Source organism: Hemicordylus capensis, chromosome 6, assembly GCF_027244095.1.
Source record: "Hemicordylus capensis ecotype Gifberg chromosome 6, rHemCap1.1.pri, whole genome shotgun sequence".
Classification (NCBI taxonomy): Eukaryota; Metazoa; Chordata; class Lepidosauria; order Squamata; family Cordylidae; genus Hemicordylus; species Hemicordylus capensis.
In genome coordinates, this window is record NC_069662.1 from 153,084,396 (window position 1) to 153,110,005 (window position 25,610).

Sequence of the window (25,610 nt, forward strand, 5' to 3'; positions counted from 1 at the left end):
AGGGTGAGAGGCTGTTGCAACTCCCTAGGAACTTCTTTAAAAAGGAAACAACGGGGGGAAACTAGATCATTTCTACTGAGGCCTACACCAGGGCCATCCCACCAACGGAAGCTGGTAAGGAGGACAAGCTTTTTGCAGGAGCCCTCATGATCGGAGCAGAACCTGCCCCAGAGCCGAAGCAACCGCTGCTAAAGCCTTCAACACACACACACACATATCACTTCCCCCTCCCTTTTCGCTCGCTCGCGCTCTCCCCCTCCTGAAGGGGAAGTGACGTAACCCGCACCCTCGCCTCGCGCCCTACGTCCTGCCCCGGCCATTGGCCAATCACGCGCGGCGGAGGTTGCCGGCCTCTTCCACCCGCCCCCCTCAACTCCCATTAGCCTCTTGGTTTTGCCGAGGCGATACGAAAGGAGGGAAAAGAAAGCGGTGGGGAGGAGGTGCGTGCGAAGGGGCGGGGCGGCGAACCTCCAGGCGCTGGCCAATATCTTCCGCCGGCGGAGGCGGGACTTCCGCCTGGAGCCGGAAGCGAGGCTCGTGGGTCTCCCTGGCGCTCTCTCTCTCTCCGTCGCTCGCTCTCGCTCTCCCTCCCAGGCGAGCGAATTGTGGTTGCTGCTGCTGCTTCTTGGCGTCGAGACGTTCCGGGGCCCGGACCCGCCGCCGCTGCCGTCTCCTCCTTCTCCTCCTCCCGCCTCTCCGCGCCCTTCCCCGCCACCCGCTTGCCGCCCTCCCCCCGCCTGGGCCCCGCTGCTGACTCTGCTCCCTCCCCGCGCGCTCGCTCTATTTCTCTCTCAACCCCCCTTCCTGGGATTCGGCGGCGGCGGCGGAGGAGGAGGACGACGACAACCAGGAGCAGCAGCAGGAGCCGCCCCGCCGCCGCCGCCCCCCGCAAGAGAGGAGCCTTCTTCGTTGGCCGCCCGACCTTCGAGCGAGATCTCTCCGGCCCGCCGGGGCCTTGGCTGGCTGGCTGTTGGCAGGCAGGTAGGTGAGCCAGGCCGGTCTCCGCGCCGCCGCCTCTCCCCGCGCGCCTGCCTCCCGCTCCCCCGTCCCTGCCCGCCGCTGCTGCCGCCGCCATCTTCCCACCCGCGGCCGCTGAGGGGGGCGGGGCCGGCCGCTGCGCCGGCGGCGGCGGCTGGGTCCCGCTTCGGGCTGGCCTGTGCGCCGCCGGGAGCTCCGCACTGCGTCTGGCCCCTGGCGCCGCCGGCGAGGGAAGCGCGGGGCCCGGCCGGGGCTGCCCGCCTCCCCTTCACGTGTCTGCTTCCCTTTCCTCCTCGCCTTCCTTTCTGCCCGCGAGGTGCAGCGCTGGAGCCGCCTCCCAGCTGAGCTGACCCGAAGCGGTTTGGAAGAAACGGGATCCCTGCGCTGGGTCGTCCCCGCCCCGGCAGCCCAGCCGCCGAGGCCCCTTGGCGCGTCTTCGCGTCCCCTTCCCGCCGCCTCACCCCGAGACGGCAGGCCCGCTCTGCCCGCTGAAGTTACGTTCTCTGGGGGAGAAAAACAAACAGAACCCAAACCTCCCAGCTCGGTGGCGCTTCCCGCTGCACTTCTCGCTGGGGCGACTTGGAAAGTAGCAGGGAGGCGGATTTCTTTCCGTTCCTCCAGCTCTCCTAAACGCGTCGGCCTGGGGATTGGAACCCGTTTACCGGACTCGGAGGAGGCGGTGGCTGTCCCAGATCACACACTCGGGGCTGGTGCGTAAATGCCCGGCGTCTCCCCAACGCCCCCGTCGTGCCTGAACGCCCTGATGGGGCAAATCCCGCATGCCTTTTGCTGGTGGTCGCGGCGCAGTCTTCGAGCGGTTGCTTGTGAAGTTGAGAAGTGCAAATGAAAACACTTGTGAATGGAGGGGTGGGGTATTCTTTTCACTCGGGTGTGCTGAAGTTCGGAAAGCCTGACAGGGTCATGACGTTTTAGCCAAGCTTCCATGCTTAGTAGCATTAATTTTGACTTGAATTATATGGCTGAAAAGACAGTGGAGCAAGAAAGCTGAAGTATAATGAGAATGGAGCTCCAAAAAAACTTATTTGAACTCAACAATTGCATGACTGCGTGTGAACGTTTTCAAAGAATATAACTGTTTAATAGAAGCTCTAAAGTGCTTGCCATTCAGTTGTTTTTCCTTCCCTTTTCCTCCTCGTCCAGTGTTTTTGATTCTGCTATCTCAGCTTGCAGCTTGTGACTGCTTTGTCCAGAATATTGATTCATTTAAAAAAAGTGTGTTCCACACATTAAACTAATGTGTGTTCACACATTGTCTTATCTGGTTATGTCTGTGGCCTTTTGTTGTAGGGGAGGAGGGGGTTTCTGCCTGCATACAAAGCCTCATCAACAGATCTTTTTTTGAGAATATTGGGCACTGTGGCATACATATGCTGATAGTACATTTTATTTTACAGTGCTTCTGGGACAGTAAAGTAAAGGTAAAGTGTGCGGTCAAGTTGATTTCAACTCCTGGCACCCACAGAACCCTGTGGTTTTTCTTTAGTAGAATACAGGAGGGGTTTACCATTGCCATCTCCTGCGCTGTTTGAGCTGATGCTTTTTAGCATCTTCCTATATTGCTGCTGCCTCATATAGGTGTTACCCAAACCAGCAACCTTCTACTTGTTAGTCAAGCATTTCCCTGCTGCACCACTTAAAGTGGCCTGGAACAGTAGAACAGTTGAATTCACAACATAGCTTGCAGTTGTGAGTCTTCATTGTGCTGGATGTGGCTCATAGAGAGCTTGGTGAGGGATAGCCATGCATTAGCAAAATAGTATTTGACTGAGCTTTTGGTGCTTGTTGGGGTTTAATTGCTGGTCCATGTTGACTCACTAATGATTATTTTCAGTTTCAGTTGTACATGACAGGATTTCACAGTTGCGTAAAGAAAAACAAAGTATGTTACATATTTTGGAGTATAGTGGGGGAGACAGTCGAAGGTGTAAACTATTTTCATTATGGAAGATTATGCTTGGGCCTCATGGTGAAATACTTCTACAATGGAATAAAGCTGAGAACTGGTATACAAGTAGTCCAGCTGCAAAAAAGCATGTATGCATAGCGAATACTGAATGTGTGTGTGCACACACTCACTGACTGAAGTAAATTTCTGAACTACAGCTATCCGTAAAGGTGCCCGCCCAGTTGGTAGTCTTTTTTGGACTCCCAGAGTGCCAGTTCTCAGCACTCTATTTATTGTGTAAGTACTGCAGTAGTTTGTTCCCTCATGAGGTCTGTGCTTTTTCAGAACCAAAGTTGTAGAGACAGTGAAGCTGATGCTAACAACCTTGAGACATAGGGATTGGATTCTGGGTAGTCTAGGTTCCCTGGGTATTTCTCATTGTCGCTTTTTCCTGGCCTTCGTCAAAAAACTAAACTAAACTGTTTTGAGGGGGTAGATGCATACTCAACTCTTAAAGGGTTTATAGACTGCTACTTGTAGTTCTTGAATAGTAGTTGGTTTTCCTCTCAACTCCTTGGGTGGAAATTAGAGGTGCTCTAAGTAACTAAGTAAACTTGCATGCAATATAAAACTGCAATTTTCGTAATGGAAAGACCTCTCTAATGTAAAACTGATCCATCACCTCATCTATTTGATGATGACACGCATATATATACATACACACACATATACTAATAATGCCGGTCTATGTCCGTAATAAAGATGATTGAGTGTGTGTACGCACTATAGTCTTCATACTAGTTATACATCACTGGATAATTTTTCCGCTGATAGCTTGATGGTCCTCTCTAGTTTCAAAATTAATAGAGCTGATTCATTGACTGAAAACCAAATAATATGCAAGCAAATGTCTCTTAGAACACTCTGTTCCTAAGTAGTATAATTTCAGAGTAAATAATGGTTACAGTTAATTTAAGTACTTCTGTTATTTGTTTGTCTCCAAACCTTGATACACATCTGACAGTGTTTCATGTTACCTATATATTCCAATATGCTGTATAGTGACTTACACTTTGATTTGTCTTCTGATTTTGTCTGACTACATTTGTAATTCTTTGGGTTAAAATATGAGACAGGCACCACAATTCTAAGTGTATTTACTTTGATGTGTCTCACTGATTTTAGTGGGGCTTACAGATTGGTGCATTTAAAGTCACAGCATTTAATCAATTAGTTCATCTATATCTGTGTGTTCTCCTGTGGCTCAGTTGCTGCATGTAAATGGATCCTTGTAGAGTTGGTATGGTAATAGAAGCATAGTTTTTAATCAAATAAAAGCCTAGTTTGCTGCTTGGGAAAAAATAGTTTTCTCCATGCTAGGAGAAGCTAATTTAGTTCTAGTTTTGGCATTAATACCTCCAATTATCTTGTTAGTGTTTCATTAATCAAAAGACCATAATTTTCACATAGCAGATTTCAGGTTGTAGTTTTTACTTATGACTACCAAGTGCAAAACACTGGGAACTATATTGGCAAGGATAATAGAGCCTTGAGCTTAGATCTGAGACCTGGATTCTAGGCACATCTCGCCCAAGGATTCATTTGCCAGCTGTAAAATGGGAATAACAATCTATATATTTAATTCTCTTAAACATACCTGTCGCTAATCCCATGCGTGGCAGCTCTCAGGAGAGAGGTGCGAATTAGCAACGGGGATGGGAGAAGCGGGCGTGGAGGAGAAGCGGCGGTCATCAGGACGGCAGGCAGCTGCACAGGGGAAGCAGCTACCAGCAGGCGGCTGTGAAGGAGAAGCGGCCACCTCCAGGCTGGCAGATGGCTGGCCAAAGAGAAGCAGGAGAAGCGGCCGCTGGCCGCTGAGGAAAAGCATCCTGGCTGCCGAGGGAGAACGGGGGGGGGGGTGGGGGTGGGGAAATGGGGCTGGAGGGGGGCAGAAAGAAATGGGGCTGGAGGGGGAAAGACAGGGAGAACTAGGGGTGCAGATGCTCTGTGCCAGGTCAGCTAGTTTTATTTATTTAACATATTTATCTACTGCCCAAAATGTAAGTCTCTGGGTGGTTTACAACAGTACAATAAAAGCAACAAATAAAAAGGTTAAAGCATTACAACAATATAAAAGTTAAAACTGTTAAAAACCACCAAACTATTAAAACAGTATCTAATTAAAAGTCTAGGTGAACAAATGTGTCTTGACTGCCTTTTAAAAAGTTGTAGGAGATGGGGAAGTTCTTATTTAAGCAGGGAGAGCATTCCAAAGTCTCCAGGCAGCAATGGAGAACGCCCATCCCCGAGTAGCCACCAGACGAACCTCTCCTGATGATCTCAGTGGGCGTTTCATAGCAAAGAAGACGTTCTCTTAAATACCCAGGGCCAAAGCTGGGCTTTATAGGTTATAACCAAAACCTTGTATTTTGCCCGGAAACATCAGCAAGCTGTGTAGGTCTTTTAAGACAGGAGCAATATGGTCTCTCCAAGATGACTCAGAGACCAACCTGGCTGCCGCATTCTGGACCAACTGCAGTTTTCCAGACTATGTACAAAGGCAGCCTGACATAGAGTACATTGCAGTAGTCAAGTCTGGAGGTGACCCGCAGATGTACTACTGTTCTGAGGTCATTTATCTCAAGAAATGGACGCAACTGGCGTATCAGCCAAAGCTGATTAAAGGCACCTCTGGCCACTGCCTCAACCTGAGACACCAGGAAGTGTGACCCCATCCTTAGGACATCCAGTGTTCGTCCTTAGTCATTCTGCGCAGTTAACCATACTCTAAAATGCACAGGACATAGACAGTGTCACCTCTCTAAGGTGTGCGTGCACCCAAGTTTTTTGACGTCCTCTCAGTTAATTTTAGATCCCGCTCAAGCTGTATTGGGAAGGCCCGACTTTGAATGCATGTGTGTGCACACTGCCTTGATACTGCTGGCGAGAACAAACTCATTCAGCATTTAGATTAAAAAATGAGAGAACACACTGGGCATAGACTTAAACAGAAAATTGAGTATTGAGAAGAATGTGGAACTTAAAAAGGCCCAGACATATTTCCAGTTAGGTTTAATTTTTACCCCAAGGTTCCAGTTAAACATGAAATGCTATCAACTGAACGCCAGCGTGGTGTAGTTGTTAGAGTGCTGGACTAGGACTGGGGAGACTCGAGTACAAATCAGCCATGAGACTTGCTGGGTGACTCTGGGCCAGTCACTTCTGTCTCAGACTAACCTACTTCACAGGGTTGTTGTGAGGAGAAACTCAAGTATGTAGTACACTGCTCTGGGCTCCTTGGAGGAAGAGCGGGATAGAAAATGCAAAAATGAATAAATAAAAATAACTGATGGCATGGAGCTCTAGCCTAGAAGCATTTTGAAAGAAGCACGCAAGAACTTTGATGACGAGTTCAGGTGCATGTGGCTATGCAACTGCCTAGATCAAAATATCAATTCTGATATAGAAAGCTCAAGCTTGTTTCTCCATTTCAAACAGGAGTATTCAGAAACAAAACAATATTCTATACTTGCTGAGCTGGCTGTACACTAATAAACTGCAGGTGTAGTACTATTTTTATGAGAAATTGTTTTGTGGCTTTTGTTTTTCTTGGTTAAAAAATGATGTTCTTCACTGTCCTGTACTGGATTAGGGGTTTTTTAGGATTATCACTGCGTGCTGGGCCATAGAAGAGGTATGTCTTATGACATAACATAGGCAAGTCTTAGTTAGTTTAAAGCAGAAGGGGATGTCCTAATACTTAGCTTCTTTCATTTAAAGGAATGTGGAATAAATACAACTTGAAGGCTTGAGAATAATGAAGTGCTGATGGAAGGAGGTCAAATGGTTGCACTAGCTACTTGCATGAAGTTTGGAGCTTGCATTCCAGACAAGTATTGCACTACCACAAACATGCTTTCACGCCTGTGGCACATCTTATTTGTGCTAAAAGAAATTTTTGCACACATCCCCTTTTTAGTGCAACGGCAGTATTCTTTCACTAGTACAACTTGGCTTATTGTGCAAGCACTTGGTTAGTGTATCGGCCAGTGTTCTTTTGCCACTGTTTGAATGTGAGTAATTTTAGTTTTCCATTGATCTAATTCTCAAGTGATGGGACTGTTATGTACATTTTGTTCAGTAGCAATAATATTTCATTATACAGTCCTGAAGCTGCTGCAAATGTCAAGCAGTTAGAAGTTGCTAATTAGACTTGGATATCAAAGCACAGTTACTCTAAAATGGTTTGGGAGAGGTGGTACTGATTATATTGGTAAATAGTTGCTTAGTAAATAGTTAATTGCTCAGTGCTGCTGAATTTCTTAATTGCTTTTAAACTAGCAATGTTAGGTATGGTATTAGTCTTTCCATACTTGAATTTTCCTCTGTCTAGAAGTCTAATTTGGTATAGTTGGCTGGTGTGTGTATTAGTTAAATCTACCTAAGGGGATGGCATGCATTGTGAGCCTTTTCTATATAGTTACCTTAAAGTGGGGTTGAATAGCAAGAGCCCTGCTGACTAAGGCATTAAGGGTATTGTTTGCTTCTAGCGCCATAAAGAGTCCCAAATACAGCTGTAAACAAATAGAATAAAGAGAAGCTGGTAGCATTTCAGGGCAGTCAAGCTGGATGTGCAGAAAGGTCTCTAGGGAAGCCTGGTTAGGGGTACCCGCTCTTCCTTCCCTAGGCCTGGCAAAAATGCATCAGTGTGATGTCAGCACACAGATTTTAAAGAGCTGCATGGTGTTTAAAATATTAAAATATTACCTGTGATCTAAAGAGCAGCTTAAACTCATGCAAATGACTTGTACACACCTGGTGGAATTATTGACTATTTTCCTTTGACTAGGTGACATCTATGCCATTTTAGAAATGTATTTTGCAACCTTCCTTAATTTTTAAAAGCCATTGGAGAGCCTAAAGTTCGAGGGAAAACAAGGGTAACTCTTCCTTGGCTCAGGGATCTGATTTCACAGTTCTTTGGGTCCTTAATATGTTAGGTAGTTGAAAAACAAAATTTGTGTTCTATAGCTTCACACTATCAACTTATTTGTGTACTCACAAGTGTTTGGTTGTAGCGCTTAAACTACTTGATTCCCTCAGGTATTTTGGCACGCCAAGATGATGATGTTTACATTTCTATCCCGCTCTTCCTCCAAGGAGCCCAGAACAGTGTACGACATACTTGAGTTTCTCTTTCACAACAACCCTGTGAAGTAGGTTAGGCTGAGAGAGAAGTGACTGGCCCAGAGTCACCCAGCAAGTATCATGGCTGAATGGGGATTTGAACCCGGGCCTCCCTGGTCCTAGTCCAGCACTCTAACCACTACACCATGTTGGCTTCTAAGATGAAGCCCATTGCCCTAAAATAGGAAAGGAAGATTAGGGAGCATAGTGCAAGGAAACTCAGCATTTCTGTGTAATTGCACACCTGGACAGAACTGCAAATATATGGGTTGAACAGGCCTAAAATGGAAGGCAGGTCATGGTAGTCAAGAAGGTATGCTGACATCCAGCTTAAATATGTGAGACATGAGACAAGCTGCATAAATGTGCATGCAACAAGAAGTCATTAAGAGTAGTAAGCAACAGCCAGCAATACTTGGAGGAAGTTGACGTTAAACATTAGGCTTCCAAGGTATGTATAATTGAAGATCTAGGTGTTGCCCCAACTAAAATTTTTTTTATTACCTGACAAAATGTATTAGTCAAACAAATGACATATGGTTATAGTACTTATAACTGAACGTCTTCAGGGAGACTTCCTCTAGAAGTATTGTAACAACTTACAAATGTTTTTCCCACTTGACCAGCTCTCCTTACAAATATCCTAGGTAAGTTAATAGAGGCTAGGAATTTTGTACTACCACGTACATAGCAATAATAACTCAGTGGCTAACAGCCAGACTGAATTACTCAAGTTATGACTAATTTGTCCCATTAACTTCAGTGGGACTTCTCATGAGTAACTTAGCCTGTATTTATATACACAGTCAATTTAAATTTGTCATTGTATATGAATTGATGAAAAGTCTAACTCGTTCAGAACAAACCAATTTTAGCAGTACCTCTTAAAACATGGTCTTGTTAAAGCAGGCAAAACTAATATCCTCCTGAAAGCTGCTATCAACTGTAGTTCTTGTGATCTGTTTTGCAAAACTTCTCTTAGTTTTTTGGCCTACTTTTTAGTAGGCTTATGAGATCAAATGGCATTCCATGGGTTGATGTGTGTCCCACACTCTATCAACTTCACAATGCCTGGACCCATCATCATCATCATGATCATCATTATCATTAACATTTATATCCCGCTCTTCCTCCAAGGAGCCCAGAGCGGTGTACTACATACTTAGGTTTCTCCTCACAACAACCCTGTGAAGTAGGTTAGGCTGAGAGAGAAGTAACTGGCCCAGAGTCACCCAGCAATATCATGACTGAATGGGGATTTGAACTCGGGTCTCCCCTGTCCTGGTCCAGCACTCTAACCACTACACCACGCTGGTTCTAGATCAGGTACAGTTGTAGCGACAGATAAGGACACCTCAGTAGGGTAGTTTGTGATGTCACCCACCCCAATTCAAGATGGTGGAAGTATGAATATTTGAGGCACATAAGTGGGCTATCTTGTGGATGAAATTTAGTCCAGTTGTTGGAATAGTGAAAGGAAGGTAAACAGATTAGTTCTTACTAGAACAACTTGTTTTTAAACACTGATCTTGACTTGGCTACCTCAAACTGAAAACTGATCAAATAAATTAGCATTTAAATATTTTAAGGTGGCTGTTAGACAAATCTCAGATGCATATCCTCAGTCTGACTTGATTAAAATGATCTGATTTGCTCTAATGTTCAGTACATATAGAATCTTGTCAAACCTTGAAATGCATCCTTTCAAAACAGGAGAGTTGGTGCTGCTCATTTGTTGCAGCATGATGTACTATGATAGAATGTTGCATGGCCAGATGAATCTTCTGGTGCATATTAAGTGTTATGGTTAAAGAAACTTGGAGAACAAGTTATACAGGCAAGTGGAAGAACATGGGTACAGGTCTTCTAACATAAATTGTGTTTTCTGGGAGCTAGTCCCTATTCTAGTGGGCTGCTAGTATTTGAAATGTTCTTTGCTGAAATTCAGTTTATTTATTTATTAGAAACATTTAATATACCGCCCACTCCAAAGACTCCAGGCGGTGCACAAAAACATGCAAACAAGGCAATATTAAAAATTACATTCTAAATTAAAAACTAAAGTAACTAAAAAAACAAACAAATGAAGTAAACTAAAGGGCAAAAGCCTGGTGAAAAAGAAAAGTCTTCAGTAGAGATTTGAAGATCAGTAAGGAAGGGTCTAAACTAATCTGGAGGAGAAGAGAGTTTCATAGAAGTGGGGCAGCAACCGAAAAGGCCCTTTCGCGGGTCCGAGAGCCCCGAACCTCTCGGAAATTAGGGACCGACTAGCACAGATAAATCTGGGTAAGTGCCTGTGGAACATGCTTTCTGCCACTCGGGGGTCCCCTGCTGTTGTCATTAGTCAGCTCTCCAGCTTCCTTTTCATCTCTCCCCCCCCCCTTCAAGTTAAGCAGCAGAGAAAGGCTTTCGGGTACAGGCAAGCCTCGTTAATCGTGGTCCTGGCATCTGTGGTTTCTCATATCCATGGTAGGGTAATTGCCACCCGACCTTGGTATACGTGATAAAATTCAGCAATTAAAAAAGGTTAAGACTGGCATATCCATGGGTTGGGTAATTTCCACCTGCCATTTTGAGGGCAGGAGCCATTTTGTAGCTCATTTTTGTGGAAAGTTTTTTTTAAGCAATTTTTTTTTGGGTGGGAGACCATAATTTTTGACTTTGGGGGACATAGCTGGACAACTGGTGATACACAGAGCATGGTAGAGGATTTGCCCCAATTTGTCCCCCTTTCAGTCGTGTTTGTCCCCTTTTTCGCTGGCTCAGGAATGTAACCCTCCAATTCCCATTGCCCTAATGCCCCATTTTCCTTGGTTTCGCTATCCGTGGTGCCACCCCCCCCCAGCGGAACAGAACCCCACAGATAACGGGGTTCTCTTGTATTGCCTAGCATTCTAGGAAGGATTTGCAGTGACAAACACCTGTGGCATATGTGTAAGGAATAGCAGCTTCTTCTTGGCCACACAGTCTAAAAGTTGGTGTTTGCTGTTTCTGTGGTTGGTTTCTAGCTTTGTGACATACACACCTTCTTAGGGATCATTGCTGAAATACTCAGGTGAGTCACCTTTGTATTGAGTCCTCTTTTTTTCCTCTTCACCTCTCATTTGATTGAAATAGGATGTAGGAATTCCAGAGCTTGTTGCTCCAGATCCTTAATAACTAACTGAGGTGTCACACAAAAGATTCATTGCTTCATCAGCTGAATGTTGCCACCTCTGTGCCCCACTGACTGCGTGTTAAATTTAGCAGTGGTAATAAAAAGAGTAGTATTGTCTTTGGCAGTGAAAAACACTGGCTTCAGGATTGCTGTCCTACTTTAGTTAGGAGCCAACAAGGCAATATGGCCTACTAGTGGAGTGTGAGTTGAGGTAGACAATTTGAATAGACAATGTACACAGCTGACAAATGAACAGGATTGCACCTGGTGTGACTTGTAAGTAGGAAACTCTGGTAGAAATACCTGCTTGGCTATAAATCTTGCCTCTCCTTGTCTTTCTCAGCCTGACCAACCTCAAAGTTTCGCTGAGGCTAAAATGCTGCTCTGAGTATTGGTGGAAGAAGGTATTTTTAAAAGTAACAAACAAATACAGTGTTTCTACAAAGCATATAGTTTTCTCTAGCTAGGAGGGGGAACTAATGAGTCATCAGTAACAAAGGATTATCATCCTCTACTTGCTACTGGTAGACAGGTTAGATTCAGGTAGAAGGATCAGGTAACAGGAATGCCAGGAGGCATTGGGAGCAGGATTCCCAGTTCCTTGTCTTGCTCCTGATTAGATGCATAAACTGGAGCTCCTTGTCCTTTCTCCCCCCCCCCGTTTCTTCCTCTTCTCTGCATTTCCGTGGTGTTGAACATAGGAAGCTGCCATATACTGAGTCAGACCATTGGTCTATCTAGCTCAGTATTGTCTTCACAGACTGGCAGCGGCTTCTCCAAGGTTGCAGGCAGGAATCTCTCTCAGCCCTATCTTGGAGATGCTGCCAGGGAGGGATCTTGGAACTTAGATGCTCTTCCCAGAGTGGCTCCATCCCCTGAGGGGAATATCTTACAGTGCTCACACTTCTAGTCTCCCTTTCACATGTAACCAGGGCGGCCCCTGCTTAGCTATGGGGACAAGTCATGCTTGCTACCACAAGACCAGCTCTCCTCCCATTGGGGAAATGCAGCCCCTTTCCCCTCTGCCTCATGAAACCTTCCCAGATGGAGGATATTTTGGCCAGTTCCCTCTCAGAGGAACCTGCCTCTGAGGACAGAGGCTGGGCCCTTGGTAGGCTAGGGCCTCAAAGAAGTGCCACCATCTTTCAGCCTCTCCTCAGTACCAGCAGCCAGAGCACGGGAATACAAGGGTGGTAGTGCCATTTTTAGGTGCAGAAGGGTGGAAAGGGCAAAGCCAAGAGTGAAGGCCAGACCTAAGCAAAATGGCACCAGGCAATGTGAACACTTGCCAATCCAGGCCATTTCCAGCAGCACATGGCTCCTGCAGGTGATGAGGGGACTCAGGGCAACCTGCCCCTTCACCACTGCATCAGCCTTCCGCCCCAAGCCAACAGGTGGCCCCTCATTCAGTACTCCTGCCACCAGCCACACCAGGCCGAACTGCCAGGCTTCTGCCCGCTGCTAGCAGTTCCACCACCAGTTGCACTGGCTCCACATGGCCCTGGTGAAGCTGCTCAGCCTCTTACCCAGCAACAAGTCATGCTGCTGCTGCTACATAGCACTGGCAAGGATTCACATGGCATTGATGAAGCCTCTGGGCCTCTTGCTCAGACACAGGTCAAGCTGCCTCTGTGTGGCCTCGCACAAGTGCCCCAGCATCCTTTGTAGCTGTGCCCCAGCTATGATCTCCCAAAGGTAGGCTGCCTCAATTCACAATCAGTGGGTTCTCAAAACTCTTAACTCACAGCCATTCCTTAGACCTGCTGCCTTTCCCCCATGTGATCACCTTATCTCCTCGCCAGTCTCCAAGAATCCATACAAACTGCAGGTGGCAGTTCAAGCCATCATTCACCTGGTTTAGAACTAGGCAATGGAGCCTGTTCCCTGGGCAGAATTATGTTAAGGTGTTTGTTATATTTTATTCTTGGCACCTAAGTGAGACAGAACCTGGAATCTTGTCCTATTTTTTTAAAAAAAAAAATCTTGCCCTATCTTGGAGAAGCCAGGGAGGGAACTTGAAACCTTCTGCTCTTCCCAGAGCGGCTTCATCCCCTGAGGGGAATATCTTGCAGTGCTCACACATCAAGTCTCCCATTCAGATGCAACCAGGGCAGACCCTGCTTAGCTATGGGGATAAGTCATGCTTGCTACCACAAGACCAGCTCTCCTCTTTCAAGGGGAACAGATGAGGATGGCAGATTTCTTCAATCTTAACATGTATAGCCGTTCAGCAGATGGAGAAGTGGGGGAAGTTGCTGCTGCTGTCGCTGCCCCCCATCAACCCCCAAATCTGGTCTCTCTGGGCTGCGGGGGGGGGCGGGGCGCAGCCACCTCTGGCTCTGTTGGCAGATCTTGGAAGTCTCATAAATAACCAACCAACCAGGGTTTGCATAGGTCTGACTCCCATTTTTCATGCAGCCAAAGGAACCTGTACGGAGACATAGCCATTTATTTTATAGAGCTTGATGAAGGGAGAGATGAAAGACCAGATAGCTGCCTTGCAAATCTCTCACTAAGTGGAGCATGTCCAGAGAAGGCAGCTGTGGTGGATGCACAGAGTGTTGAACAGGGAAGCGACGGTGCCTTTGTATGCCGTGGTGGTGCGTGCTCTGATCTGGCATGCAAGGTTGGCCTTCGCTACTTAGTGCCCAGGTAGCTAGGGTGAGAAGAGACTGGTCAGCAGTAGAGTATTCTGGGGGCTTGAAACGTTCTACCAGCACGGTTGCCACTTTTTATGTAAGATTTGTATCCATTTTATTTTACCTAGAGATTGACTTTGTCATATGTAGACAGCAGAACCACATTGTTAGCCGGTAACAGCGTATGTCATGTGATACACAATTTACAACCAACTTCAGAGTGACTCTGAGAAACAGTTGAACTAGAATTCATCTGATTTGATTCTGTTTTTGCTTGAACAAAGTTTGTGGTTTTTATGTCACTTTAAGTAACTTAATTCAACCAGGAAGGCTATATTATCCAGAGTTGCTGATGTAAACTATCATTATATTGATCTCGTGCATCTAGCCTTGAATGAGAACCACCTACTGTAGCTCTTGCATTCCATGGCTGTTAGGTTGCATTGTTAACAGATCAGGGCCCACCCATTCAGGCTCTAACAGGACACCATTGTTCCAATCTCAACACTTATTTCAACATAGCTAAATCTGTTATCTGCTGCTGCTGTGAATAGTCATTGTCCTTCTCTTACACTTTAACATAAAAATGGCTGTACTACCTGCATCCCATAGCACTCTGACCCTGCCTTCACAATTCCACCCCTTTCTCTATTCTAGGGATGTGCACAAACTGGTTCTGCGCCTTCTTTGGGAAGTGCTGAACCAGCTCGGGCGCACGCAGGCAAACTGGTTCTGTGCGGCAGAGAAAAGAGGGCTTTTAAAAGCAGGTCCTCACCTTGTTCGCAGCCATCTTGCTGTTTTTCTGGGCACGGTGCTCATTCTACCAAAGGCTGCACATGACTGTGGCACTGTTCCCTGCAGCCTGCACATGGCTGCCACACATGAGCAGCGGCCATTTGCGTCCTCAGCAACACCAGCGAGTGCCACGCCCAGAAAAGCAGAGGAGCAGGTAAGTACTTGCTTTAAAAGGGAACCTGCTGCTGTGCATGCTGCACACTTCACAGTGATGTGTGTGATGCACACGGTGGCAGGCGCATGCACGGAAGTTACTTCCGCTTTTAGCAGGTAACAAGGGGGCAGGGGCAGCAGGGAGGAATGCTGCTGCCCTGAAGATTTGGCTTAAAAATGGAGCGCTGATGGGGGGAAAGTGGCGGAAGTGTTAAGTACAACCCCCCCGCCCTTAAAGCAACACCCACCCACCCCCCAGTGTCAGACCAGCAAACCGGTTCGCAGACCTCTAACATGGCCTGTGAACCGGTTCGTGCACTTCCCTGATGTCCAGTTCTACAAGACTTCTGGTTTAATGTGAATGCAAGTTGTTTATCCCTCTTTCAAAACCCAATAAATACAGATGTTCTTACTTTTGTTTCCAGTGTGATATGCTTTTTGTTGATCTGCGTTTCCCTTGGTTTTCTCTGATACACAAGAACACTAGCTTGGAATATTTTTGGAAAGGACCCTCACTCTAGTGCGAAGTTTTTTATTGTAAAGCTCAGAGGCCAATGGCAGCCCCCACCAACCCTAAATGTGGCTCCCTGACTAAGTGTTTGGGCAAGAGGAAAAGCAACCTTAACTTGCACTAAATTGTCAGTTTTTTGAATGACAAGAAGAATCATTCAGATGGGAAATGTGGAAGTAGTGTTGCTTCATGCTAATAACCTCAGCCTCTAGTGAGGAGGAGCAAAATATCCTAGCCTAAGCAAGGGCCTCTTTTCCTGCTGTTTTCTCATGGAACTCCTCAACTTGATGTGTCCAACTCATGGCCTCGTGCTCAGAATGCTGTATGTTGTGGTGGCCCTCTGCTTCATTTGAGTAGGCTTGTTATTGATAAACTTGCTGCTAGTTGACCAAGTGCAACACAGTTTCCCTTTGAAAAACAGCAAGAATCCACTGAACATGCTCTTCCACCAGAAGCTTCCTGCTTTGGGTTACAAACAGCTGGGCTCTCAATCTGTTGTGCTGAGCAACACTCAGTAAATCAATGTAACAACTCAGTGGGCAGTATCCAGACAAAGACATAAGCAAATTAATGGGACTTGCTTGTTAGTTTGATTGCAGTGGTATAACTTGGGATATTTCCTAGTCGGTTGATTGTACTCTGTGCTTGTGGTTAGCGTGGATGAAAGGAGCTCTCATCTTCCATTTACCTCTTCCGTGCCCTGAAGCGAGCTCATAGGAAAAGGTGAGGTGAATGCTAATTAGCTTTCTTTAAAGATAGCTGTAGCTTCTATAGCAAATGCAGAGCAACCAACCTGGAAATTCTTACATACAGTTCATCTGAGGGCTATGCAGGACTTTTTACAACAGCTAGCTGAGTTAAAAAGGCAGCTAAGTGGTGTCCAAACAGTAGCAGCTAGTTCATATGTTTAGTGGCAGTAAATTCTGGCCCAAGTTCTAACAAACCCAGACTCAGATTAATGGGAACGTGGTGGAGAGAAGAGAGATGCTTGTAGATCCCTACACAGTTTGTTATAAATGATTGCTAGCTCATTTGGTCAAAAAACTTCTGGTCTTATTTGGTTAGAACCTCTGAAAGGGAATTGGCAGCAATTGGCCCCTTTGGCCATGATTTGTGTCTAAATCTTTTGAGTAATGTCAGAGTAAACCTATTGAAAAGCCAGTTTTTTCCCCACTTGGGATCTTTGCCTGCTTTTTAAACTCTTTCTGTAATCCCAGAACAGCAAAGATTTCTAAAGGGTGCTCTAAATCCACCCATATGTCTGTAGGCAGGCTACAAAGAATTTTTGTATGCTAATAACTTTGTAAGCTTATTTGCAAAGCTGAATTAACCCTCTCGTTTATGTGGCTATTCACTGCCTGGGGTAAGGTGGACTTGAGTTTCAAACTGCTTTAGAACATGAATACTTTGCACCTGTATGTTAAGTCAAATGCATGCACAAACTGGATCACATAGGACAGTGTTTCCCAGCCAGTGCACCATTGGACACTGGCTGGCGTATATTGGCTGACTTGCTCTGAGTCAGGTGTAGGAAGGGGGCGAGGGAGTTTAAACTGCACTTTTGAGCTGATTTGTCCCATAATGCACTAGGAATGACAGTGGGGAGCTTAAACGTCCTTCCTAGTGCATAAGGGCACCAGTGTAAGTTCCCCACTTTCTTAGCTGGTTTGTTCCCTTAGGCACCAGGAGAGACGCATCCTTCCTGGTGCATTATGGGGCAATCAGTTCCAGGAGGGATGCAAGGGATGGCTATGAATAAGAATAAAAATTATATATAATAAAGAAGAGGAGGCTAGCTAAAATATGTGCGAGCTTACACAAAGGGGTATGTACATACATACTGTATATATGTGGATGGAATAGGCTGTGGGGTACTGAGTAAGGATATGGTTATCCTGCACAGTTGGTCAAATGTCTGAAAGGAGCAGAACTGTTGCTGTTCTGTGACACAATTTGTGCCTATAAGTGTATCATTCCCAATGGCCTGACCCCTTTGCCTATCAGATTTGTTAGAGTTTGAGTGGGTGTCTGAAGTGTAGATACTGTAGTTCAAGCTTGTGGAGGTTGTTCCCCCTTGCATAAGAAATAGATACTTTAGGGCATCTTTTGTGAAGAGTTGAGAGTCTGTGGGGCTTGGAATGGTATTGAAATAATGCAGTTTGCATGAGGGCATGATTTTGGTGGAAACAGTGCTAGTAGACATTGTCGTCCTGTGGGTAACACTGTACTAAAGCATCAGATCAGATCTCTGTCATGCAATAAGTAGTCAAGCGTTTACAGGATCTGATATTGAAGGGTTGGTGGTTCCTTGCACTGAATTTAGAGCTTAATACACTTGAAAATACAAAAGTCATTTTGGACTCAGCTGACTCAGCTATGAAATTCATAGGTTCTGTGATGTGTTAAAGGATACGAAATGATTATGTGGCCTTTAAGAGTGGATGAGAGTAACTACTGACATTTGTCGGTATGTACAAATGTCAATAGTTACTTGCATCTTAATTTACAAGGTTGTGGTAACTTCTTAGTTCCAGAAGTTGGGCCTGATGGTTGCAAAATTAACAACTTCATACCAGCCAGTCTGGTAAATCTGCTTCTGGAGATATAAAATTGATGCTATTTGCATTTGAATTGACCACCTAGGGATCTTTTATTTGAGCAGTATAGAAATGTAATAAAGTATAAACTAGGACAGCATACGAGCTGTAAGTAAATGGTGCTAAACTACTAAAGTTCAACAGTTTAAATTATCCTGTACAGTGGTGGTTTCATACTAAACTGAAAGCAGTGATAAACCCCCTCACCTTTATCTTAATATTTAGTTGAAGTAGTCCATGTTCATGTGTTGAGTATTGTGTAGCCACCAGTGTTCCCTCTAACAGGCATTCCCAGACGTTGACTACAACTCCCAGAATCCCCAGATGCAACGGTTAGAGGGAACACTGGTAGCCACAACTTATTGTGGCTGGGGATGATAGGAGTTGTAGTTCAGCAGCATCTGGAGTACCACAGGTTGGGAACTGCTGTCTACACTGACTGGCAGCAGCTCTCTGAGGTTTCAGGCAGGGTCTCTCCCAGCCCTACCTGCAGGTGCCAGGGAGTGAACCTGAAGCCTTCTGCATGCAGAGCAGTTGCTCTGCCACTGAGCTTACAGCTCCATGCCCTTGTTTCCTTAACCATTAGGACCTGAAATATCATAATTGGGTGCTTTCTCATTATTAACTATGGGAATAAATTCCATGTTGAGCAAAATGGGGTGAGGGGCATGCAGTTTTGCAAGTCTCGTACCTTCACCCATTTAGGGAAAGTGTCGAGTTTCACAGCGATTGGTTTTGCTCTTTCAATTACAGCATCCTAGATTTTGCTATGATCAGAAATTGTATAAACCGGAGTAAAGTTTGACACTTTCTGATCCAACTCATGTCACGTAGTCTTGTGTGTAACTTACTAAAAGTCATTAATAGTAATATCAGACATTCAACTCAACATTCATTTCAAGGAACCTTCTTTCAGTTCTTACTAGAACTGAAAGAAGAACTAGAGCAAGATCGTGATTCAGGCCTGAAAAATTAACTTTTTCAATAAATGGCATTGCTTTCAGAAGTCTTTAAAAAAATACCATTGGACTATGTGCAGAAGTTATAATGCTCAATATTGACTAGAAGTCTAGTTATGACACAATGCAGTTCTACTTTGCTGAGCTTCTAATTTTTTGATGTCTTCCAATAAAATCAGTGAGACTACTTAAGTGACAGCATAGAGGCATATCTCTATGCTGAAGTCTTGTGTTTTGTGCTGTGTTTGGAGACAGAATGCTTGCTTTTTTCCCAGCATTTTAAATATATACATGATGAAACTGAATTTCTGAGCTGGTGGCAAGCTTGTACATGAAGCTGGGTTCTACTGAGTCAGACTATTGGTCTATCCAGGACTCCTACACTGACTGGCAGTGGCTCTGTGGGGTTTTAGATGGTTGCTTTCCCCCAGCTCCACCAATAGATGTTGGGGGTTGAACTTGGGACCTTCTGTGTGCAAAGCAGTGCTTTTCTTTTGAGCTACAGCTCCTCCCTGAGGCAAAGCTCAACCCATTTTGACCAAAAATACTTGAGTTGGATACAGTAAGTGCTGTGCAGAATTCTTAGTGTCCAGGGGTGGGGTGTGTTTGTCAGTTTTCCCTCTAGTTGCAACCTTCATCCACTAAAGAACTGTGCTGAGGGTCTGCTGATCCTCTGGAACCAATTTGAGGCTTTACAGGTAAGCAGTACACCCATGCGGCATGCGCAAAAGGTGCCTTCAGCTCATTGGGTCAAAGTTTTAAAACTGAGGGACTTTCCCCCACCTCTGATCAGTTGTAACTTGTGTAACCTGTTCATCTTGAAACCTAAAGCTCTTGTCTCAAAACTAGCCCATTTCCTTTTTAACTTTTTTTTTTTTTTGCATTAAGCTCTGAAGGAAAAATTGGTTTGCAGTGATGCAACTCATGCTGGAATATTTATTATTTATTTATTATTAAAACTTTTATACCGCCCTCCCAAAAGTCTCAGGGCGGTTTACATTAAAACACCATTTAAATGAGTTAATAATTAAAACAAAAATTATAAAAACATAAAACAATGATTAACAATTAAAAACATCATAAAACAGCAATTAAATAATCAGAACAATTTAAAAACAAGCTTTGAAAAGCTGAGAAAGCCTGGTTGAAGAGATGTGTTTTCAGAAATTTTTTAAAAACTGCCAGAGATGGGGAGGCTCATATCTTAGTAGGGTGCGCATTCCACTATCTCGGGGCAGCAGCCGAGAAGGCCCATCTCCGTGTAGCCACCAAACAAGTTGGTGGCAACTGGAGACAGGCCTCCTCAAATGACCTCAATGGGCGGTGGGGCTCATAGCGAAGAAGACGCTTTCTTAAATACCCAGGGCCTAAGCTGTTTAGGGCTTTATAACTAGCACTTTGTATTTTGCCCAGAAACCTATTGGCAGCCAGTGTAGCTCCATCAATTTCCAATATCCTAGAATTACCCTTCAAATTCACTGTTGGTTTCAGCTCAGTAAATACTCATTTAATACTTGGCTCATTTAAAAACAGAAGACTTGGTTCAGGTATATTGTGTGGTTAAGCAGAGTTCTGTTTTGCCGTTTCTCAAAGAAGAGTGTTCCTTATCATGGTAGCCAAACTTCCCTTGTGTTTTGTAAAAACAGCGGTGTCAATCTGGCTATGATGAATACAAGTGAGAGATAGAATTTTTTAAAAAACAAGCCCTAATATTTTCTCCATGTTGGAATCATTTCATTGATTAAAAGGCGTACTTTGAAAACTTCACGAATACTGGATTTCAGGTTTTGATACCTTCCCATGTAACTCAACAACAAACTTGCTGCTAATGACAGCTCAACAAAACTGATGAGTCATCAGGCCATTCTTTTCAAAAGAGTTTGATTATGTGTGCCAAGCCATTGAAATGTTATGCTTAAATGAATCTACATTCAGTTACATATTTTAAATTTCTTCTTGCTCAATGAGGGATATAGATCAAAACTAAATAGCTAGACTGATCCTTAAAAAACAGGTCGCTAAAAGTTAGTTTTTGAGAGATCTGCTTAAATCTCAAATGATTACAAGGCTTGTAGGAAATGGCGATTGCATTAGGCAATAACATTTGCTGTTAGCAATTTTCCCTCTTGAAATAAATCATCTTAATAGGAGAAAGGTGAGAGAAACCAAGCCTTGTTTCAAAAGGGACTGCTGTCAAAGCTGATTTGGCATAAGCCAAAATGCAATACTTGATCTGGTGTTCGTAGTTATTTATTTATTGTATTTGTCACATTGATATAACCCCCCCCCCCAAAAAAAAATAATAATTTCAGGGTGGTTTACAATCCATTCAAACCAAAACCTAAAAATCATATAAACAGATTAAAATTATCATAAATAAAAGTTTAAAACTTTAAAACATCACAAACTAAAAGCCTGTTAAAACAGGTGTGTTTTCAAATGTCATTTTAAAACAACCAGAGATGGGGAGATTCTGATTTCATTTGAGAGTGTGTTCCAGAGACATGGAGCAACCCTAGAGAAGGCTCGGTTTTGGGTTGCCACTAAGTGAGCCAGTGGCAACTGCAAATGGACCTCCCCCAATGATCTTAATAGGCAGCAGGGTTCATGAAGAACAAGGCGCTCTCTTAAAAACCCTGGACCCAAGCCATTCAGGGCTTTATAGATAATAATCAGCACTTCGTATTTTGTCCAGAAACTAATTGGCAGCCAGTGTTCTTTGAAAATAGGAGTATTGTGGTCTCTAGGTGACGAACCTGGCTGCCACATTCTGCACCAGTTGCAGTTTCTGAACTACATACAAAGGCAGCCCAAAATAGAGTGCATTGCGGTAGTCAAGCTGGATGTTACCTGCATATGCACCACTGATTTAAGATCATTTGTCGTGATAAGTAGACGTAGTTGGCGAATTGGCCGAAGCTTATAAAAAGCACTCCTGGCCACTGCCTCAACCTGAGATATCAGGAAGAGGCTTGGGTCCAGAAGTACTCTCAAGCTATGTGCCTGATCTTGCAGGGGTAGTGTAGCCCCATCCCGAACAGGAAGATCCAAAACAGGAAGAACCCCTGCTAACTTGGCAAAGAGGCACCTTTAACGTGGTGATTCTCTCTATTTAGCAGCGGGAGAGTAACTGGCCCTACCCACCCCCAGCACAGTACTTCCAGTGACTGTTGCTGGTGTCTATCTTGTGTTTCTTTTTAGATTGTGAGCCCTTTGGGGACAGAGATCCATCTTATCTTATTTATTATTTCTCTGTGTAAACCACCCTGAGCCGTTTTTGGAAGGGTGGTATGGAAATCAAATTAATCATCATCATCATCATCATCTAAACCATCTCCTAAGTTCTGGCCTCCCACAACAAATACCTCCATCTTGTTTGGATCCAATTTCAGTTAATTCTCCTTCATCCGGCCCATTACCAATTCCAAACAAGCATTTTGAGAGGTTAAGCCATCTCCTGATGAAGTTGATGTGGAGAAATATATGTGGATGTTGTCGGCATATTGATAGCACCCTGCACCAAATCGCTGATCTCTCCCAGCAGTTACATGTTGATGTTAAAAAGTGCTGGAGATAGGATGGAGCCCTGTGGGACTCCATCCAGTAGCTCTCGCTTTGAAGAGCAACCATCTCCAAGTGACACCATCTGGAATCTACCCGAGAGGTAGGAGTGAAACCACTGCAAAGCAGTGCCTCCCACCCCCAACCCCCTCAGGTAGTCAAGAAGAATACCATGGCTGAAGGTATCAAAAGCCGCCAAGAGATTCAAGAGGACTAATAGGGCCACACTCACCCTGTTGATTCCTAATTGGAGATTATTCATCAGGCTGAACAAGGCAGGCTCCATCTCTGCATTAAAGCTGGTTTGAAATGGGTCCAGATAATCTGCTTCTTCCAAGGCTAACTAAAGTTGAGAAGCCACCATGCCCAGCCATGAAAGATTGGAGACAGGGCTATAATTGCCTTGTTCTGTGGGACCCACTGCAGGTTTCTTCAAAAGTGGTCTAGCAGTTGCTGGAGGAAAAGGCTCGTTTTCCAAGATTGTGTCAGAACAAGGAGATATGGGAGAATAAGCTAGTGTCTTTCTTCATTTAAATATAGGTTTTAAATGGCACTGTAACTTTGAACATTTGAAGCTTCTTGCTTTACTTACAAAATATAGCACAATTCAGACATGGATTTCAAAAAAGAACCTTGGTAGTGAGAATTTGTATCTGTGTTGTGGTGAAATAGCTTTCAGAAACTTAGCTGTGCTTCAAGCAAGCCAAAGTGTCATCATATGCAGTTAGTTCCCATATTCTGTATTACTTGTATTGCTAAACTTGCATAATAAAACTTTAGAAATAAGCATTTAGTTCAGTTTTGTCATTGAGGTTTCTGGAAGTTGTTTTAAATCCTCTGCTGCAGTTCCTGCTTCTACCCTTCAGCCGTGTGTTCCTTAAAGGGGCAGATGTTGTTAGCAGGAATCCAAGGCCCTTTGTTGTTCTCTTTGATGGTAACATACCGTTTCATTAAACTAGCCAAGTGTCGGTTATGGACAGTTTTTTGCCTTGTTTCCTACCACTGGCATCCTGTGTGTGCTTGGTGGTGGCAAGCCACCAATGCCCAACTGGAAGGGGTTCTGGCGAAAGGCAGGGCACAATGCATCTTTGTTGCAGCCATGCCACTTACTCAGCATGGCTTCCAGCCAGGCATGATAAATGGAAGCCATGCTGCATTGTGGTGGTGGTGGTGGTGAGAAGGCATTCATTTACTCTTTGCTGCCATCTTGCCTTCAGAGAGGCAGTCTGGGTATGATTTTGTCCCTTCATTTTGAAGAGATTCTATCAAAATAACTATTCATTAAAAGACTAGAGTTTTGATAGGGAGCAGGATGGTTCCCATGATTCAATGGTTGCAAATGGGCAGGAATACCACAATATAGAGGGAATATTCTGCAAGGTCTTGATGAGGCAACGGGAGTACACCGGAATATAGAGCAGTTATTGACAGCTTACAGCAGCTAAGAAGATCAGCCTTGTGCTTAACCACTGTCGGACCCATTTTTTTCTTCTTCAAACCACAGAGGCTAGCAACTTCTAATCAGTGGGTTAAGAGGACAAAATAGTTTTGAAAGGTGTTCTTTATATTCTGCAGATACTTCATTGTAGTACCCTGGGAGAAGATAGTAGGAAACTGAAGAAATATAACTGTCACTGTGGCTGTGTTGGCGGTTATAAAATTGTGGCAATAACTGGAATAGTGATGGGAGGAGAGAGGATTTGGACTTGCCATGTTGCTTCTCATGGAAAGTTCTAAACACTACATAGTCCTAGGTAGTATTACAAGAGCTTTTGGATTGAACACCACTGAGATTGGCTGTTGCATCAGAGACTCCCTGAACTATGCAGAGTGGTTGCTGCTAGCGGAAAATCAACCTAGCATTTCTGTACAAAATGCTGGTAATTACTTTTAAAGCCCTAAGCAGCTTGGGACTGGGTTAACTGGGAGAGCACTGCCTTCTGCATAATCCCCACCACACATTAAAGTCATCAAGAGAGGTCCATCTCTTTATGCCACTGGTTCGTCTAGGGGTGACTTGGGAGTGGGCGTTCTCTGTGGTCGCTCCTGGATTGTGGAATGTGCTCCCTATAGATGTATGTGGGTTAACACTTTTACCAGTCTTTAAAAGAGCTCCTAAGAGACTTTTTAGCCAGGCTTTTAGTAATATTTGAATGTTTTAAATTGTTTACACACTTTAACATTTTCTTATTTTGTTTTTGTTGTTTATTTTTGTGAACCGCCTAGAGCCTTTAGAATCAGGTGGCATATAAATTGACTAAATAATAAGGAAGTTGAATTCATCATAAGTAGGACCCAAAGTTCCTGCATTCTTATTTCTGTAATTTTCAACAGGACCACATTCCATGGAGATGACAATGCCCCCTTCTGAATGTATAATAATAGTCTAGATAGCAACCCTATAGAGATCAGCATTCCTCCTTTCAACTGTGCTAATCCTCTGGACTACTAGAGCTGGGCATAATCCCTATGTGACTTGTCGGTGTTGACTTTGCTGAATCAGGAGACCTCTACCCTAAGCTGTTCAGTCCTGTCCTGGACTTCATGACTATTGTCAGTATGGAAGACAGTGTTTGCTATAATAGAACAGATATATGGGAAGATATTGTGCCAGAAGCTGCTACACTGATTACTCTGGGACTCAGGGTGTCGCTTCGCATTACATTCCACTTCTCTTGTTTCTCAGAAAAGTGGAGACAGGGCCACTGTGCAGATTGATTACTACCCATAATGGATTCCTACTCATAACGAGGTTTTACCACAGGTGCAGTGCTGCAAATTGTCTTCCGTAGCTCTCCCAACCTGTGTTCAAGATGGCATGTAAAAAATCATACACTCCAGAAGTTATCAGGATTGTTCTTATGTTTGTGGTGCCTTAACTAATCTTGAGTGTCTTCTTAAAGCACTACACCACATTAGTTAAATAACAGAATCTTTAAGTCTTTTGCTTATTGTAAAAAATTCTGCTTCCTTGGAAAAAAATTAGTGTGGCCCATGTTGTGCCTGCAAGAGTCCACCGAGTCTGTACAGTAAGTGAATGAAGCTAGCAAATGTTAAAATGTGCTGTGCTTTAAAAAAAAATTCCTCTGAGGCTACTTCTTGGACAGTGAGCTAGGGCAACAGGGTCACATGACCATGTCTGTTGCTATGCACCTAGAATGCTGAGT

At 44.4% G+C, this 25,610-nt stretch overlaps 1 protein-coding gene across 3 annotated transcripts in view; it reads left to right on the plus strand.

Moving 5' to 3' along the window:
• Nucleotides 1-463: 463 nt before the first annotated feature.
• The window catches only part of LARP4B (La ribonucleoprotein 4B), a 91,920-nt gene continuing 66,773 nt past the window's right edge, over nucleotides 464-25,610 (plus strand). Inside the window, exon 1 of one of the 3 annotated variants that reach the window (XM_053262457.1) lies at nucleotides 464-985. The gene's annotated coding sequence lies outside the window, so the exon portion shown is untranslated. Of the gene's footprint in view, nucleotides 986-1,208; nucleotides 1,689-25,610 lie in introns of those variants that run through there. The other 2 variants (XM_053262456.1, XM_053262458.1) reach the window with 2 other exon arrangements.